Source organism: Fundulus heteroclitus, chromosome 21 (genome assembly GCF_011125445.2).
Source record: "Fundulus heteroclitus isolate FHET01 chromosome 21, MU-UCD_Fhet_4.1, whole genome shotgun sequence".
In the NCBI taxonomy this organism is placed as follows: domain Eukaryota; kingdom Metazoa; phylum Chordata; class Actinopteri; order Cyprinodontiformes; family Fundulidae; genus Fundulus; species Fundulus heteroclitus.
Window position 1 is genome coordinate 24,246,655 of NC_046381.1, and position 17,700 is coordinate 24,264,354.

The 17,700-nt window shown below is 43.2% G+C and overlaps 1 long non-coding RNA gene across 1 annotated transcript; it reads left to right on the forward strand.

The window, feature by feature from the left end:
• Positions 1–940: 940 nt before the first annotated feature.
• Positions 941–17,008, forward strand: LOC118556879. The gene is made up of 2 exons (XR_004927444.1): positions 941–986; positions 13,332–17,008. It is a non-coding gene; the product is annotated as an uncharacterized LOC118556879 (long non-coding RNA).
• The last annotated feature ends 692 nt before the right edge of the window (positions 17,009–17,700 follow it).

Genomic DNA, 17,700 nt, shown 5'->3' on the forward strand with positions numbered 1-17,700 from the left:
CTGTCCCTTCTCTGGATAAGTGCAGCATAAACTGACTCCAGTTCTGACAGACTGCATCCCACAACTCCCTGTGCTGTCCTCACCACCCGAGCTGAGTCCTTCTCCGTCACTCTGCAGCTCCCATATTGCACAGTTATGCTGAGACATTTATTTTCTATGGAGCTGAAGTGTGAGTGTTGCCTTAATTGTTTGTATCTGGCTACTTATGCCACGGATACAATAATGGGGGGTGCAGTGGTCAGGGGGAGGAACAGTGTTGGTGTTGTTCTAAACGTTAAGCTTTTGGCAGTTTAATCCGTTTTAGTCTCATCTGTTGACATTTTGGAGGAATCTCCTACATGGTTGTAACAAACTCCAACAGGACTTCCTCTGGCTTTCTTCTCACCACTTGTCCATAAAATTCCTAGTTTTAGAGATGCTCCAGAAAACCTGTCCAGTTGTCAGATTGTCCCACCTGAGCTGCTGATCTCTGCAGCTCTACCAGAGTAGCCATCGTCACCTTGACTGCTTCTCTCATCAAAGCTCTCCTTGTCCATCCCGTTCTGGCAGAGCTCTGCAAACTGTGGCTTCAGAGCAACAAGAGGCTCTTTGGACCTTCCACAGTTGCTCTGATAGCTTAACTGGCTAAAAAAGATAAAGAACCTACTAATGTTTTTAAAATAGATATAAAAACAGATGCATAATTTAGCAGTTATTAAATGCTTTTATAAGAATAATCACATTGAATCTCCACAGCAGAATGACACTAAAGACCATGGTTGTAACATTGTAAAGATCTAGTTGTTCATAATGCATGTATTGTGTTTCAGCGTTGGCAGCACATGTTAAAGAAGAGTCTCCTGAAGAACAGAGTCCTGAGGGGGAGCAGCAGGAGTCAGAGCCCCTCCACATAAAGGAGGAACCCGGGGCCCGTCAGGAAGGAGAGCAGCTCCTTGTGAAGGAGGAGACTGATAGCAGCTTTCCATTAACTCCACCTCCTATCAACAGTAAGGATTGTTTAGTTTGTTTGTGTCCCGTGTTGCAGCTAAAGGCCAAAACTAACTAGATTCATTAGCTTCCATCAGACAAAATATTCCCCCTCCCTCAGACCCGGCGCCATGGGTGGGCATTGGGGGACCGTGCCTGCCCTGTCAGCCAGCCGTGCCCGCCCTGGACTGGAAGCTGTCTTTTTTCTTTTTTTATTTATTTATTTTTCACCTCTGAGTGGCCATCGTCCTATTAGTACTATCTTTGATGTCAATCATACAATTTAACCAATCAAATCAACGACTCAAGGCAACACTTGCCAATCACAACTGGAGAGGGGCGGGACACTGAGTCTTACTCAGACGCCGCTGTTTGGCTGTGGTCATCGTCGGTGTCAGTGGCCTGGATGGATATTCGGTCTGATTACCAAATAATTACAAGAAGTGACAACGAAGCAAAGGAGAGCGATCTGGAAGCAGCGCTATTAATTTCTGTTTGAAATGTCAGCACTGACGTCTAAACTGGAGTAAACATTCAGGCTAGGAGGGTTAGCTAGGACAGCTAGCAGATCAAGGAGCAGAACCAAGCAGGAAAACTCTGCCACATTGAAGAGACTTGAGTTACTTGCAGGCAGAAGGGAACTCTGCTTTGTTCTGCTCCTTGTTCTCCATAGCTGCTGTAATTACAGAACCTCTGCTAGTATGAATTTTTACTTCAGTGTTCAGCCTGACACCAGAGCTCATGTTTATCAGCGTGTAGCTTATGGTGGACTTTTGATTCCAGACACAGCGCTACAGGTTGGAGTATCTCACTGTTAGTTTCCAGTAACCCAAACCAAGCACAAAACCTGTCCAATTTAAAAGAAAAAAATGCCCAAATCTCCAACTCTGTTAAAAGCACAGAACTATTAAACACATGACATGCCATTAGCACACAGCTGCGCTGAAGCAAAAAAAAAAAAAAAACTGCGAATATGGGCTCAAAACAAAATGTACAATCAGACAACCAAATAACACACAATATCTCTTTAACACTCATGATATATCAGCCGGAAAAAAAACAACTTATAAATAGATTCCCAACATGGTTTTAAATCTACCTTAATATAAACTTAATTTCTCTCAGTATAACTCAAACATTACTTTTACATGCAGTTATGAAATATTTTTAAGTTGATAAGTAGATCTCAACCCCTCTTGGGCGTTCACACTAACCAAACACTTGATTAACCATTATTCCTTTCTTGTTTTATTATAACAATCAATATTATTCATTATAACTACTATTCATTGATGATGTCAGATTGACAGATATGACTTGATTTGGCTTTTAAAAAAAATAAATTGACCAGTAAAATGCGTTGAAGGAGATGGCATTTTATTATAATTGTTTTAGTTTTCTGTCAGACCTTGATGACTGTTTTAATATAATTTGTTAGTAATTCTTTCTAAAAGCCCAACAAATGTTATGAAAAGCTGAAAAGCTCCCCAAATTTGTACAACCTGCCCATAAGCTATTTTTGTTTGAGCTCAATGTGCTCAAAAGCATAATTGGGTGGAAATCTGCCTAATTTGGCAACTCAGACTACACTATTGCTATTTGCTTGATGTTTTTTTTTTTTTTTTAGATTTTGGGGTTTTATTGAGAATTTATCAGCAATGCAGGAGTAAATATTATTTATTTTTTATTTTTTAAGTTTGCCCACCTAAAAAAATTTAATTAATTTTTCTTTCTGCTGCCGGGTCTGCCCTCCCTCCACATGAGCTGAGCAGATTTATTTAACAAAGTAAAGATATGACCAGGAGCGGGTTGGGTTTGAAGTTGAAGTGTTGTAATTCAGCCCAGTAGCCTGGTTAGCAGAGGGTTTTGATTTGATCGCATAACTGCTGCAAGTGGAATTATAAATTTGACATGAATACTTTTATTTTTATTATAAAAGCACCTATTTTCAGCAATTAACACTTTGTGTTTATGTATTTAATGATATAAATGGAATTATCTTTAGTTTCTAAAAGTTAAACTATAAATTTACAAAGTTTGGACCCTTTAAATTTGGCACTGACTGATGCAGTTTTGTTTTTTATCCCAACAGATTTCAACACAAATCAGTAGAAAAAGTCCACCAATGTGAAATGATTATTGATCTATAATGACAATAGATAGATAAGATGAGTTCTGGAGAACTTTTATTTTCTTCCCACCACAACAAACGTACAATGAACATCCCCTTATTTATTTATTTATTTTGAATGGCAGGGGGCCCCATCTAATTTGCACATTTGTTTATGCATTTGTGAACCAGGCTGTCGGTATAAGAAGCTTTTTTTTAAAGACAAATGGTGATTAACAACTGTGGTTAAAGGTGTTCGGAACTACAAAGGACGCTTATGAAACGGTTTATGAATTTTAATCCATTGCCTGAATCCCTGCTACATAAAGCAAACTGTACCAAAGAGACAGCTATCAGGCTCACAAAGGGAATGAGTGACTGAAGCTGAGTGTGAATCAAATTCACTTTGGGCGTCTAGTTGAAGCAGTTTTACTCCAAGGAAAAGCTGGTTGTCTGATCAGCAGCATGCAGTCATGCGGCTAGCTGAAACGTAGCTGTTAGAGGGCAGCTCCGGGTCCTAGGCTGTAGAAAAGTCAGCTCTGCGGGGCTGCAGCAGGGGAAATGGGGGACTGCAGCATGGAGAAGTGGGGCCTCCTCTCAGCTTGGCTGGCCTAGCTGCTCCTGTGGGGCCTGTTAGTCGGCTGCAGTGGGCGATTTCACATCAGCTCCTCCTCTCAGCTTGTCCTGGCTGCTAAAGGCAGACCTCTCCACTCCGTCTGGAGTCAGCTTTCCTGCAACAGCTGAGAAAAATCACATGGCTGGTTTCAGCATAGATGGATTCTTTTACTTCGGCGTCTGGTTCTGCAGAAGAAAGACTGCAGACTTAGCTTAGATCCAGCCGGCAGTTCTCCAAACCCAGTTAGGTTCTCTGCTCTGCAGAGGATAATGAGAGTTTGCTCCCCAATGCTGCTTCAACAAAGTGACACGGGAATGAGAGCAATTAACTGTGGGAAGCAGGGCCGCCGATTGCTATAGGCGAGCTAGGCAATTGCCTAGGGCGACAAATGTGTTGGGGGCGCTCTCTAGCGTCGCCCTTAGGCTTATTTCCCATCAGAGGCGTCGTTTTGAGTCAAGCCCCGAATGTAATGACAGTCATGCTGTACTTTTTTATTTTTTTAACCTCCGAGTGGCCATCGTTCTGTTAGTACTATCTTTGATGTGTCAGTCATACAATTGAACCAATCAAATCAACGACTGAAGACAACCTGCTAGCCAATTACAGCTGGAGAGGGGCGGGACACTGGGTCAGATAAACAGCCTTTAGAGAGAAGCCGTGGTTCGGCGCTGTTCACCCGGTGTCGGTAGAGCGGGATGGATATTCGGTCTGGTAACCAAATAATTACAGACAAAAGAGACAAAAAAGCAAGCGAGAGGGATCTGGAAACAGCGCTATTCATTTCTGTTTGAGACGTCAGCATTGAAGACAACACTGGAGTAAACATTCATGCTAGGAGGGTTAGCTAGACAGCTAGGAGGGTTAGCTGAACCCAACAGGAAAACTGCCAAACTGAAGAAACTCGGGTTACTTGCAGGCAGAAGGGAACTCTGCTTTGTTCTGCTCCCTATTCTCCTAGCTGCTGTAATTTCAAAACCTCTTCTAGTATGAATTTTTATTTCAGTCAGTGTTCAGCCTGACACCAGTGATCATGTTTATATGCTGATGCTTGACCTGAGTGCAGACACAGCTCTACAGGTTGCTGTATCTCACTGTTGGTTTCCAGCATAAAACCTGCCCAACTAAAAATTAAAAACAACAAGCCCAAATATCAGACTCTCTGTGCATTTAATACTTCTGTACTTTTAACATCAAAGACATGCCACAATGTACACAAATTATACAATCAGTCAACCAAATTACACACAAGATCATTTTAACAATCATGGGACTTTTATAAATAGCTTCCCAACATGAGTAATAAATCTACCTTGACATAAACTTAATTTCTCTTATAGAATATAGCTCAATCACAAATTTGTCTTTCACACAGCCATGAAATAATTTTAAGTTGATCAGTAGAACTGAACCCCTCTTGCGTGTCTACATTGATCAATACAATTTCACATTAACACTTGATTAACCATTATTCTTTCCTAGTTTTATTATAACAATCAATATTATTCATTATAACTATTATTCATTGAGGATGTCATATTCAATTCAATTCAATTTTGTTTATATAGCGCCAGACACATGTCATCTCAGGGCACTTTACAAAGTCAAAATCAATCAGATTCCATCCATCCTCCGAACCGCTTTATCCCTCATGGGGTCGCGGGGGTTGCTGGTGCCTATCTCCAGCGTTCACTGGGCGAGAGGCGGGGTACAACCTGGACAGGTCGCCAGTCTGTCGCAGGGCAACACAGAGACAAACAGGACAAACAACCATTCACGCACACACTCACACCTAAGGACAATTTGGAGAAGCCAATTAACCTAACAGTCATGTTTTTGGACTGTGGGAGGAAGCCGGAGTACCCGGAGAGAACCCACGCATGCACAGGGAGAACATGCAAACTCCATGCAGAAAGACCCAGGGGTGTACTCGAACCCAGGACCTTCTTGCTGCAAGGCAACAGCGCTACCCACTGTGCCACTGTGCTGCCCTGGATGGAATGGATGGAATGGATGGAAAATCAATCAGATTATACAGATTAAAGTAAAAAAATCTTGGTGTTATTTTTGACCAAGACATGTCATTTAAATCCCATATTAAAATTAAAATCAACAAGAGGGATCATATTTCTCCTATTTTAGCTTCCCTTCATTGGCTTCCTGTTAAATCAAGAATAGAATTTAAAATTCTTCTTCTAACGTATAAAGCCCTTAATAATCAAGCTCCATCATATATCAGAGCTCTGATTACCCCGTACGTTCCTAACAGAGCACTTCGCTCTCAGACTGCAGGTCTGCTGGTGGTTCCTAGAGACTCTAAAAGTAGAATGGGAGGCAGATCCTTTAGCTATCAGGCTCCTCTCCTGTGGAACCAACTCCCAGTTTTGGTCCGTGAGGCAGACACCCTGTCTACTTTTAAGACTAATCTTAAAACTTTCCTTTTTGACGAAGCTTATAGTTAGAGTGGCTCATGTTACCCTGAGCTACCTCTATAGTTATGCTGCTATAGGCTTAGGCTACTGGAGGACATCAGGGCCTATTTTTCTCCCTCTACTGAGTTCTACTGTTCTCCAGTCTACTGTTCTTCAGTTTTGCATGACTGTTGTCATTTCAGCTTTAACTACGTCACGGAGTCCGACTCTCACCGGAAACGAGTCCGACTTACTGCCGGCAATGCGGACCAGACTCTGATCTATTCAGTTTTGGCGGTGGGAAAGACACCGTCTCAATAGGATAATGGGTGGGTAACAGTACAGAAGCTGCAGAGAGGTGTGTTAAACTACGGCTCTGCTTCCTGGTCTGGACCCTGGGTTGTCAGCATTTAGGAGAACTAATAAATCCGGCCAGATTCCTAGAAAGAAGAGCTGCACCATCCAAAGTGGGATGGATGCCGTCTCTCCGGATCAGACCAGGTTTTCCCCAGAAAGTTCGCCAGTTATCAATGTGGTCCACGTCGTTTTTAGGACACCACCTAGACAACCAGCGGTTGAATGATGACATGCGGCTAAACATGTCATCACTGGAGAAAATTACGGAGTCCAACATTGTTTTAGCAAACTCACACACCGAAGCAACACCAACTTTAGTGACCTCCGATCGGCGTGACCGGGTGTCATTACCGCCAGCGTGAATAACAATCTTACTGTATTTACGCTTATCCTTAGCCAGCAGTTTCAAATAGGATTCGATGTCGCCCATTCTGGCCCCTTGGAAGGCATTTGACTATGGTCCCTGGTGTCTCTAAAGCCACGTTTCTGACTACGGAGCTGCCAATAATCAGGGTCGGCTTCTCAGCGGGTGTGTCGCTGAGTGGGGAAAATTTGTTAGAAACGCAGACGGGTTGGTGGTGACCTGGGGGCTGGAATCTAGAGCTATGCTTCCTACGAACCGTCACCCAGCCAGCTTGGTTACCCGGCGGCGCGGGTGCTGCTTCTGGAAGACCACTAAGTGAAGTAATGCTAGGTCTATGTGGCTCCGTGCTGACAAAGGGGCGGCTATCAGCTGGTTTTTCAACAGTACGGAGCCGGGTCTCCAATTCTGACACCCTCGCCTCCAAAGCTACAAAAACACTACATTTATTACACGTACCATTATCACTAAAGGAGGCAGAGGAATAACTTAACATCTAAAACAGAGAGCAGGAGATAGGGGAAGATTTAGAGAGAGATGGAGAGGCTGAAGTAGTAGGAGAAGAAGCCATTGTGAGGCTAGGCTAGGCTAAAGCTAAGCTAGCGCCCTTTTACCACGCCAAAAAACAAACCGTGTGAGACACGAGGAGTTCCCAAGCGCGATGTGCAGCAGCAGAGAATGTTTTAAAAGTGCTTATGTGTTTAAAAACAGATGTTACAGGAAAGAGATTAAAGAAAAAAGCAAGAGAGTCTGGAGCTCCAGATACCGATTCACACCGTGACAACAGGAAGTGACACAATACGCCTTACCGCAAACAGGAAGTATTCGACTTATTTAAAAAATAAATTGACCAGTAAAATGAGTTCAATGAGATGGCATTTTATTAGAAGGGTTTTAGGGTTTTTTCTTCCAGACATAGACAACTATTTTGAAATATATTTTGTTAGAACTTCTTTCTAAAAGCCCACAAATGTGAAAAGCTTCCCAAATTTTTACAACCTGCCCATAAACTATTTTTGTTCCACCTCATGTGCTCAAAAGAAGCGTAATCTGGTTAAAACATGTCTAATTTGGTAACACAGAAAACAGTCTTGCTACCTGAAACAACTGTTCATCTTTTATTAGATAGAACAAGAACTTAACTTTTAATTTTGTAATGGTATCCATAAAAGCACTTTTGTTTGTAGAGGGTTAAGCCAGTTTATTAGTTATACTTTACCTAAGTGTCCTTACAGATGGTTAAGAGTGTTTTTGCACAGTCCTAACTTTGAGTGTGTAATAAATTATTTGAAATAATAAAAAAAAGGTTCTGAAACCTATTCTGGTATTTGTTGTCCATGCATCACTTGTGAAAAAACTGCTAAGGTGCAGTTTGTTCTGAATTCTTAAACACAGCCTTGATTCTTATAGCACAATTTCTAAAACTATTAATACTTATAGCAAATCCACTCACTGAGTTCACAAAACTAAAAGAACAAACACTGCTTTGCACTCAATTTGCAATTTTGTAACACACACTTTGCACAACTGTAGGCACAATTCACCGCACAGCAATCAACAGATGCTGAAAACAGTACTGGTATTTCGCACGGCAAAAGTGAGGGGGGGGGGGGGGCGCAAAACTCAATCTCTCCTAGGGCAACCAAAGGGCTAGAACCGGCCCTGGTGGGAAGCAAGCCTTTATACAGTAATGACACCCTGTGGGGGGGGGGGGGGGGCAGTTCCTTGGTGCGTGTAAAAGGAACAAACTTCTTTGATTACAACTCAGTCTGATTTTTCCTCCATGGCTTGATGGCACAACAGATGACTGATAAAAACTGATCTGCAGACCTGAGCATATGAGAGGGAGCGTGCATATGAAGCAAGTCTGACACATACTAAAAAGGCCATGAAGACATTTAAAAATAAATAAAATAATTCTAAAAATTTTAATGTGAACCAGTAGCCAGAAACCACAGATTTTAGCTCACCATTAAAGTTAAGATTATTCTCAAGTTACTTAGCACAAGTTGCACAGAAAGTTTTTAGAAAATATAATTTCATGCTTGTGTATTAACTGGTATTTTTGGATTTTTATGCTTTGTTTTGCTCACCTTCTTTGTAAATAAACATGAAATGCTTTATTTACAATTTTATTAGAAGTAGAAACTGTGCATGTGAAGCAGGGATAAAAACAATGAAGAATGTTCCAAGATCTAGTGGGAAAAAAATGCAGAGAAATATATGATTTCAAGAGGAAAGACAGGAATGTCGCTGGGAATACAGTATGAACGTTGTTGTTAACTTAAAAAGAACGCTAAACCTGCCGATTACTAAGCTGTGACTGCAGAGTTGACTGACGTGAGTAAATGTTCTGATATGAGGCTCTTAAAGTTGCTGTTAAATGGCTTATTTAATGAATAAAGGTTGGTCTTTGATCATGCCGAGCTGCCGCTTTTCTGTGTGGCGTTGCAGAGAGTCCGACTCAGTCCAGTATTATTTGTTTTTGATCGATCACGATTAACGGTTTCTGGTCTGTCTTAACGTTGCTAAATACCATTTAGCCATGGTAAATCGAGAGCTTACCGGTAAATCGAGAGTTTCACCTTTTGGCTCAGCTCTCTCTTCACCACAACGGATCGGTACAGCGCCCGCTTCACAGCAGACGCCGCACCAATCCGCCTGTCGATCTCCTGCTCCATCTTCCCCTCATTCGTGAACAAGACCCCAAGATACTTGAACTCCTCCACTAGGGGCAGCGCATCCTCCCCAACCCGGAGGAGGCACTCTACCCTTTTCCGGTTCAAGACCATGGTCTCGGATTTGGAGGCACTGATTTTCATCCTGGCCTCTTCACACTCGGCTGTGAACCGCTCTAGTGAGAGCTGTAGATCACGCCCTGATGAAGCCATTAGGACCAGCTCATCCGCGAATAGCAGAGACGCAATCCTAAGGCCACCAAAACGGATCCCCTCAACACCTCTGCTGTGCCTAGAAATTCTGTCCATAAAAGTTATGAACAGAATCTGTGACAAAGGGCAACCTTGGCGGAGTCCGACTCTCACCGGAAACGAGTCCGACTTACTGCCGGCAATGCGGACCAGACTCTGACACCGGTCATGGGGGAGTGGTGGCCTACGGGTTAGAGCAACGCGCTTGCGCTCTGAGAAGGATGCAATTACCCGGTTCGATCCCCAGTGCTGGCACTCTGGGTCCCTGAGCGAGACCCTTAACCCCCGATCGCTCCCCTGGCGCCCTACAGTGGCAGCCCACTGTTCCCCAAGGGGATGGTTTAAATGCAGAAAGTGAATTTCTCCATTGTGAGATCAATAAAGTTTCAAATATTATTATTATACAGAGACCTGACAGCCCTTATTAAAGGGCCCGGTACTCCATACTCCCGGAGTGCCCCCCACAGGATCCCTCGAGGTACACGGTCGAATGCCTTCTCCAGATTCACAAAACACATGTAGACTGGTTGGGCAAACTCCCATGCCCCCTCCAGGATCCTGCTGAGGGTGTAGAGCTGGTCCAGTGTTCCACGGCCAGGACCAAAACCACACTGCTCTTCCCGACTAACCCTCCTTTCCAGAACCCCTGTATAGACCTTACCAGGGAGGCTTAAGAGTGTGATTCCTCTGTAGTTGGAATACACCCTGCGGTCCCCCTTTTTAAATAGGGGGACCACCACCCCAGTCTGCCAATCCAGGGGAACTGCCCCCGATGTCCACGCGATGCTGCAGAGCCGCAGTAACCAACACAGCCCCACAACATCCAGAGCCTTAAGGTACTCAGGGCGAATCTCATCCACCCCCGGGGCCTTGCCACAGAGGAGCTTTTTAACAACCTCGCAGACCTCAGCACCAGAGATGGGAGAACCCGACCCAGAGTCCTCAGGCTCTGCTTCCTCAATGGAAGACGTGTTGGTGGGATTAAGGAGGTCTTCAAAGTATTCCGCCCACCGACGCACGACGTCCTGAGTCGAGGTCAGCAGCACACCACCCCCACTATAAACAGTGTTGGTACTGCACTGCTTCCCCCATTCTTTTTAGTGACATATTTTGTCCACATCTTTTTGTTTAAGATAAGATAGACTTTGTTGATCTCACAGTGGAAAAATTAGCTTGTCACTGTCATGTTTTTGAGTTGTTTGGCCCACATGCAGGACACACCCAGGAGACAAGAACAGATTTAACACGTTTATTAAACACACAAGCACTACAGGGGTTGGGGAAGACTGAATTAGCAGCGCGAATGAAAGCCAAGGTCTGCGAGCGGTGCTGGAATGAACCCTGCCTGCGAATAGAGAGGGGGAGGTTAGAATCGGCCGCAATGGGACTGGAAACGTCACGATCGGGAAGCCTACCGTAAAACCGCCTAGGATCTGCCAAGGGGAGGGCGTTGAACGGACTCAGTGGTTCTGCTCACAGTGCTGGAGCGTCGGCGTGTCGATGGAGTACTGGCAGTGCGGCTGGCAGGTTGAAGGAGGTTCAGCGGGGTCCGATCGGCGTGACACGAGAGGGCCGGCTGTCAGCTGAAGAAATCCGGGCGTCACGAGGTTTGATTTGAGCATCTGAGCGCAGGGAGAACTTGGGGCTGAATCCCAAGCAAGAGGCAACCTGAGAGAGACGGAAACAATGATTACTTCGAGAGCAAGAAGCTGTCAGAAGACGGGCCAACTGAGGCATACCACATAGGTTAACAATCTGGCGGCGTCCAGCTGACAGCCTGTCGTTTAAATACTCCACCGGCGTGTTGGGAGACGAGGATCAGCTGTGGAGCCGCAACCTGCTGTCAAACTGCCGTCCGCTGTTGGGGCAGAAGGGAAAGAAAGGGGCAGGGCAGCAGCAGCCCGACTGGAGCTGCCCACAGAGTCCTGACAGTCACGTCAACTCAGTAATCAACAGAAGGTGCCAAAAGGAGGAAAAGTTGCATGGGGTGTATACAATGCGTCCACATATATACAGTGGATTGAGAAATAAATATACCTTGAATTGTCTCTTACAGGGGTTGGACAATGAAACTGAAAACCTCTCATTTTAGTGTGGGAGGTTTTATGGCTAAATTGGACCAGCCTGGTGGCCAATCTTCATTAATTGCACATTGAACCAATAAGAGCAGAGTGTGAAGGTCCAATTAGCAGGGTAAGAGCACAGTTTTGTTCAAAATATTGCAATGCACACGACATTATAGGTGACAAACCAGAGTTCAAATGTGAAACATGTATTGTTCTCTGATGAGTCCACCTTTACTGTTTTCCCCACATCCGGGAGAGAAGCGTACCACCCAGACTGTTGCATGTCCAGAGTGAAGCATGGGGGTGGATCAGTAATGGTTTGGGCTGCCATATCATGGCATTCCCATGGCCCCATACTTGTGCTAGATGGGCGCGTCACTGCCAAGGACTACCGAACCATTCTGGAGGACCATGTGCATCCAATGGTTCAAACATTGTATCCTGAAGGAGGTGCCGTGTATCAGGATGACAATGCACCAATACACACAGCAAGACTGGTGAAAGATTGGTTTGATGAACATGAAAGTGAAGTTGAACATCTCCCATGGCCTGCACAGTCACCAGATCTAAATATTATTAAGCCACTTTGGGGTGTTTTGGAGGAGCGAGTCAGGAAACATTTTCCTCCACCAGCATCACATCGTGACCTGGCCACTATCCTGCAAGAAGAATGACCTAAATTCCCTCTGACCACTGTGCAGGACTTGTATATGTCATTCCCAAGACGAATTGACGTTGTATTGGCCGCAAAAGGAGGCCCTACACCATACTAATAAATTATTGTGGTCTAAAACCAGGTGTTTCAGTTTCATTGTCCAACCCCTGTATATCATGCTAAATACATTTATTGATCAAATATCAGATGCTGGATTCCTAAAAAGCTTAATGCCACTAAGACCAAGCGCTCTCGGAAGCTCAAAGAAAGGGGGCAATAGAATAATAATTAATTGAACTGAATTTTACACTATCATTACAGCTGAAGTGATTGTGCTAATTACGGGCAAACCGTCATTTTAGCCATTAAATATCTATGGTGCCTAAAAGAATGCTAATTCTTGCAAATTTTTGACTGGTCTTAAGATTTTGATCAGGAGTGTATATATAGTTAGGTCAAAATAATGGACGCTTCATGACGCTTTAAGGTTAAAAATAGTAGGTCTACAAATAACTTTTTGGGTGGAAGTTGTAACAGTCATACGCTGAGGTTTTCTGTTGTTTTATTGTGTTTTACTGTTCTGCATGTTCTCTGAATGAAATGGTGAAAACTCAATCATCCTTGAATACATTTTACTTGGCAGGTTGTGAGGCAACACAAGATAAAAATCCTAAGGGGAGTGAATAGTTTTTCATAGAGCTGTAAACAAAGAGTTAGGAAACAACAATGCAAATTAAACAATAAGAATAATTAGTAGTTAAATCTAACTTACCTAAATATATCTTTATTAAAATGTGCCTCAGTTCAGGCTGAGATGAAAATACTTTCTAATATGCATAATGTGTTTCAATGTTTCCTGCAGATGTTAACCAGAAGCTGATTGTTAAAGAAGATTCTTTAGACCTCGGACCTCCTGCCGACCTGCATGACTCAAAGCCCCCCCACATCAAGGAGGAACAGGAGGGAGTCTACATCAGTCTGCCAGGACAGCAGCTCAATGGGAAGGACGTGATTAATGCCACCAGGTTTCCAGTTGCTCCTCCTTCCATAAAGAGTCTGGATGATGAACAGTCTCTGCTGCTCTCACAGCTTCATCCAGACCACATTAAAGGCAGAGAGCTTCCAGAAGAGAATGGAGAAGAATCCATCAGGATACAAGATCATAGAGATGCTTCCATTTTTTTAGAGACCGAAGACACTGAGAAGGATGAAGAGGACAGTGATGTAGAGCACCATCCTTCTGGGCTGAAACAGTTGTCAGACTCTGGATATAAGAAGTTTTCTACAGAGAGGAAAAATGGGGACTCTTTAAGGAAAGTCCAGACAGGAGTGGAACTTAGCTGCAAAGACTGTGGCACAACATTTATAGGAAAATGCGATTTAAACACACACATGAGAATCCACACAATACAGAAGCCTTTCTGTTGTGATCAATGTGGACGAAGTTTTAGCCAGATAGTAAGTTTAAACACACACATGAGACTCCACACAACACAGAAGAATTTCTGTTGTGAGTTTTGTGGACGAAGATTTAAGCAGAAAGTAAATTTAAGCACACACAGGAAAATTCACATAGGAGAGAAGCCTTTCTGTTGTGATCTATGTGGACAAATATTTAGGGCACAATCAAGTTTAAAGACACACATGACAATCCACACAGGACAGAAGCCTTTCTGTTGTGATCAATGCGGTCGAAGATTTAGGCACAAAGTAGCTTTAAAAACACACATGAGAATCCACACAGGACAGAAGCCTTTCTGTTGTGATCAATGTGGACAAAAATTTAGACAACGATCAAATTTAAACGCACACATGATAATCCACACAGGAGAGAAGCCTTTCTGTTGTGATCAATGTGGACAAAGATTTAGACAACAATCACATTTAAACGCACACATGCTAATCCACACAGGACAGAAGCCTTTCTGTTGTGGTCTATGTGGAAAAAGATTTGGGCAAAAATCAATTTTAAAAAACCACATGATAGTCCACTCAGAACAGAAGCCTTTCTGTTGTGGTATATGTGGTCGAAGATTTAGGCACAAAGGAAATTTAAAAATACACATGAGAATCCACACAGGAGAGAAGCCTTATCGTTGTGATGTATGTGGACAAAGATTTAGACATAAAGTAACTTTTAACACACACATGAGAATCCATAAATGAGGGAAAATGGCTCTGCTAGGAATACTAACTTAAAGTACTTCTTGATTCTGAAATCATACAAGTTGCTATATATTAGAATGTTCATTTATTAATATTACATGAGGGGAAAAAAAATAAAAATTTCGACGACAAAGTGGATTTTTAAGGCTTTTTAGCACAAGGCTCTTAAAAAATTTTGGCCGCGTGTCACGTGACCGATGACGTCGCTCGTTGACAAGCATTGATCTGTTTACATGGCAACAAGTTACTTCCTTCTTGCAAACTGGCTTTTCTCAAACACAAATAGACGGATAAAAAATGTTTAAAAGGTGTATCGTGTATGGTTGCTCTAATACCAACAAGGAGAATGTCTGCTTACACACATTTCCGAACCCGAAGAGTCCCGAAGGTGAGAAAATGAGCCGGATCCCGACATATCACCTCGCTGACGAGAGGAGCAACGCGCTCAATGGAATCGGCAAGTAGCTGGTAGCCTCTAAACTTTCGTTTCAGACGCACTGTTGTCTCAGGAGTCCTGAGCGTAGTGTCTGTCCCGCTCCAGCCTAGACAGCCTGAGCCCACAGAAGCTAACTGTGCTCAGCCTAAGCTAACCCTGCAGCCCGTCTTCCTCACTCCTCACATTGTGGGAGCGGAGGAAACTCGGCACAGCCAGCTGGTAAAAGACGTTTTACCAACGCTGAAGAGTGTTACGTCAGGTGGAGCTGCTCCATTTGAGCTGGCTGGTCACAGGGAAGCCCCCTGAGCTCAGTCAGAGCCCACTGAGCTCTCTGCTGATGTCTTACTCTTCCTCGCTGATCACGCAGTGGGAGCGGAGAAATCCCCCGGAGAATATGAGCGCCACGGCGCAACAAATAAATGCGCGTCTGTTCTCAGAGCGCTCACGTCTAGATTATTATGTAAAATTCGGGGAACATACAATACTGAGACACTGTGGTTTGTTCTGAATGAAGATCTTTTTCTGTTATGTGCTGTTTTGGCGAATTTAAGCCTTCATAAACGATGCTAGGCTATTGGGCTTTGCCGAGTTGTTTCCGTGTTTACATCCGAACTGTTCGCCTGAACCGCGATTATAAGCCTACCAGCAACCCTTTTGGTTTATTTTCCTAAAATAGTTTTCTCAGAATTAACCGCATCGTAACAGATGATTGCACTGTCTTTCATGTTAAAAGCATCACTTTGTGAATCGCCATTTGAACTTATCGTTGTGTTCTCCATTGCACTCTGTGGAGCGAAGCCTGAGCCATGTCAACGAACTACGTCATCGTACCACGTGACCCAGAGTGTGGATTTTCCGCCTAGCGGTCGCTGAAGGGCATTTTTTAGTCCTTAAAAATGTCTTTAACAGCGCAATCATGATGTTAATGCCACATTTTTTGAAAATATGGTCTCTAATGCATGTATTTCCGAGTTGGTCGATCTCAGAATCAAGAAGTACTTTAAAGTGAACAGCTCTGATTTGCTGTGAGATGTTAGTCATTAAAGGCAACAGTTTTCATTCTTTAGTTGTTTCAACATTTCTCTAGTAGCTAATTTTTTAAATTTTTCTTAAATCTTTACAGGTTTTTCTCACTGTATTCCACTAGCTCAAAATGAAGTACAGTGTACAGTGTGTTCTCAATCTATGCTTGCTGCTTTAACCACTTGGCCCACCCTCCTAGGTAGAGAGATTTCTTTAAAGTAAAAGTCCGGTCAGCAAGGAAGAATCAGTGGGTTTTGTCTATACCTACAACTAATACGTTTTTGGTGATTAAATATATTTAGCGTTAATCAGTCTAAAAATTAAATGTATAAATTGTCGTCGCGATCACTGACCTGGGAGCAGCTATTATTGCCCAAATATGGTAACACCTCACTCGTGACATCACATCCAATGACATCCCATGGCAAAAACAGTGGGCCAATGTCCGCGCTTTACAAGCAAATTCAATAGGAAGTATTGTACACAGCTCCGATTAGCAACAATTATTTCAGATTTGGAGAGGACTTCACCATTGAAATTCGCGAGAGCTATTGTTAAAGTGACAATGCCCATGTGCATGGCAGTTGGATGTTTCAATACATTGGGTAAAAGTGGAAATAAAATTACTTATTTTACCTTTCCATTATGAGGCGGAGGGATATTTCAGCTGGTGTCTGAAGTGCGGCAGCGTCACCTAGTTGGGAGCCCAAATAAGTGACTTCACTTTTAGAAGCAAGCCCAAAAAACTGCAACCCTCAACTCCTGAAAGTTACAAGCGACTTTAGAAAAAAGAAGCCCAAAGTCACATAAATAAGTGGGCTTCGCAACAGTGAGCACGGGTCTGTTATACTAGTCTCTGGCATTCTTGGAACAATGGAAGGCGCCGAGGGTAAAAAAAAAAAAAAAAAAAAAAACGGAGAATGTTGCGGGGGGAAAAAAAGCATTAATGTGGTCAACGGCCGTTAAAAAAAGCCGCTGTTATGGTTTAACAAAGTTAAAACTAGTGTTGCGCAAATGTGGTTTTTTGGCCCTGATACCTGGCTGTGCAGTATTGGTTGATACCAATACCATATCGATACCATCTGTTTGAAATTGATGTGTGTATGTATAAGAAGAACTGCATACTACTTGGATGTAAAATAATTGCCATTATGGCTTTGTCAAGCTGCTACCTTTGTAAAGCAGTAAAAAGAGTAATACAAAGTGAATCCAGTAGAACTAGTGAGTGTCGGGAGAGAGAAGGCTGCGTTAAAGTGACATACAAACATCAAAATGGTATCATGCCCCATTTGTTGGTACTCGCCAATACCGATGCCACCTTTTTAGTGCTGGATCGGAGCCCTGCCCGATACTGGTATAAATGCGTTACTGCTGCGGCTGTAGTGCCTAAACAAGCATACCTAGCAGACAGAGTCAACTCACATCGTCCCTTTTTGGTCTCCTTGCTCAAACTGGTACGGCTGGATTTCGTCAAAAGTCAGGTTGCTATCAAGATAGTCTTCTATATATTCCAAATCACTATCAGATTATGATGATAAATCCATGAAACTCCCATCGCTGTCGCTAATTAATCCATCACTCTCTGCTTCGCATAGTCCACTGGTCG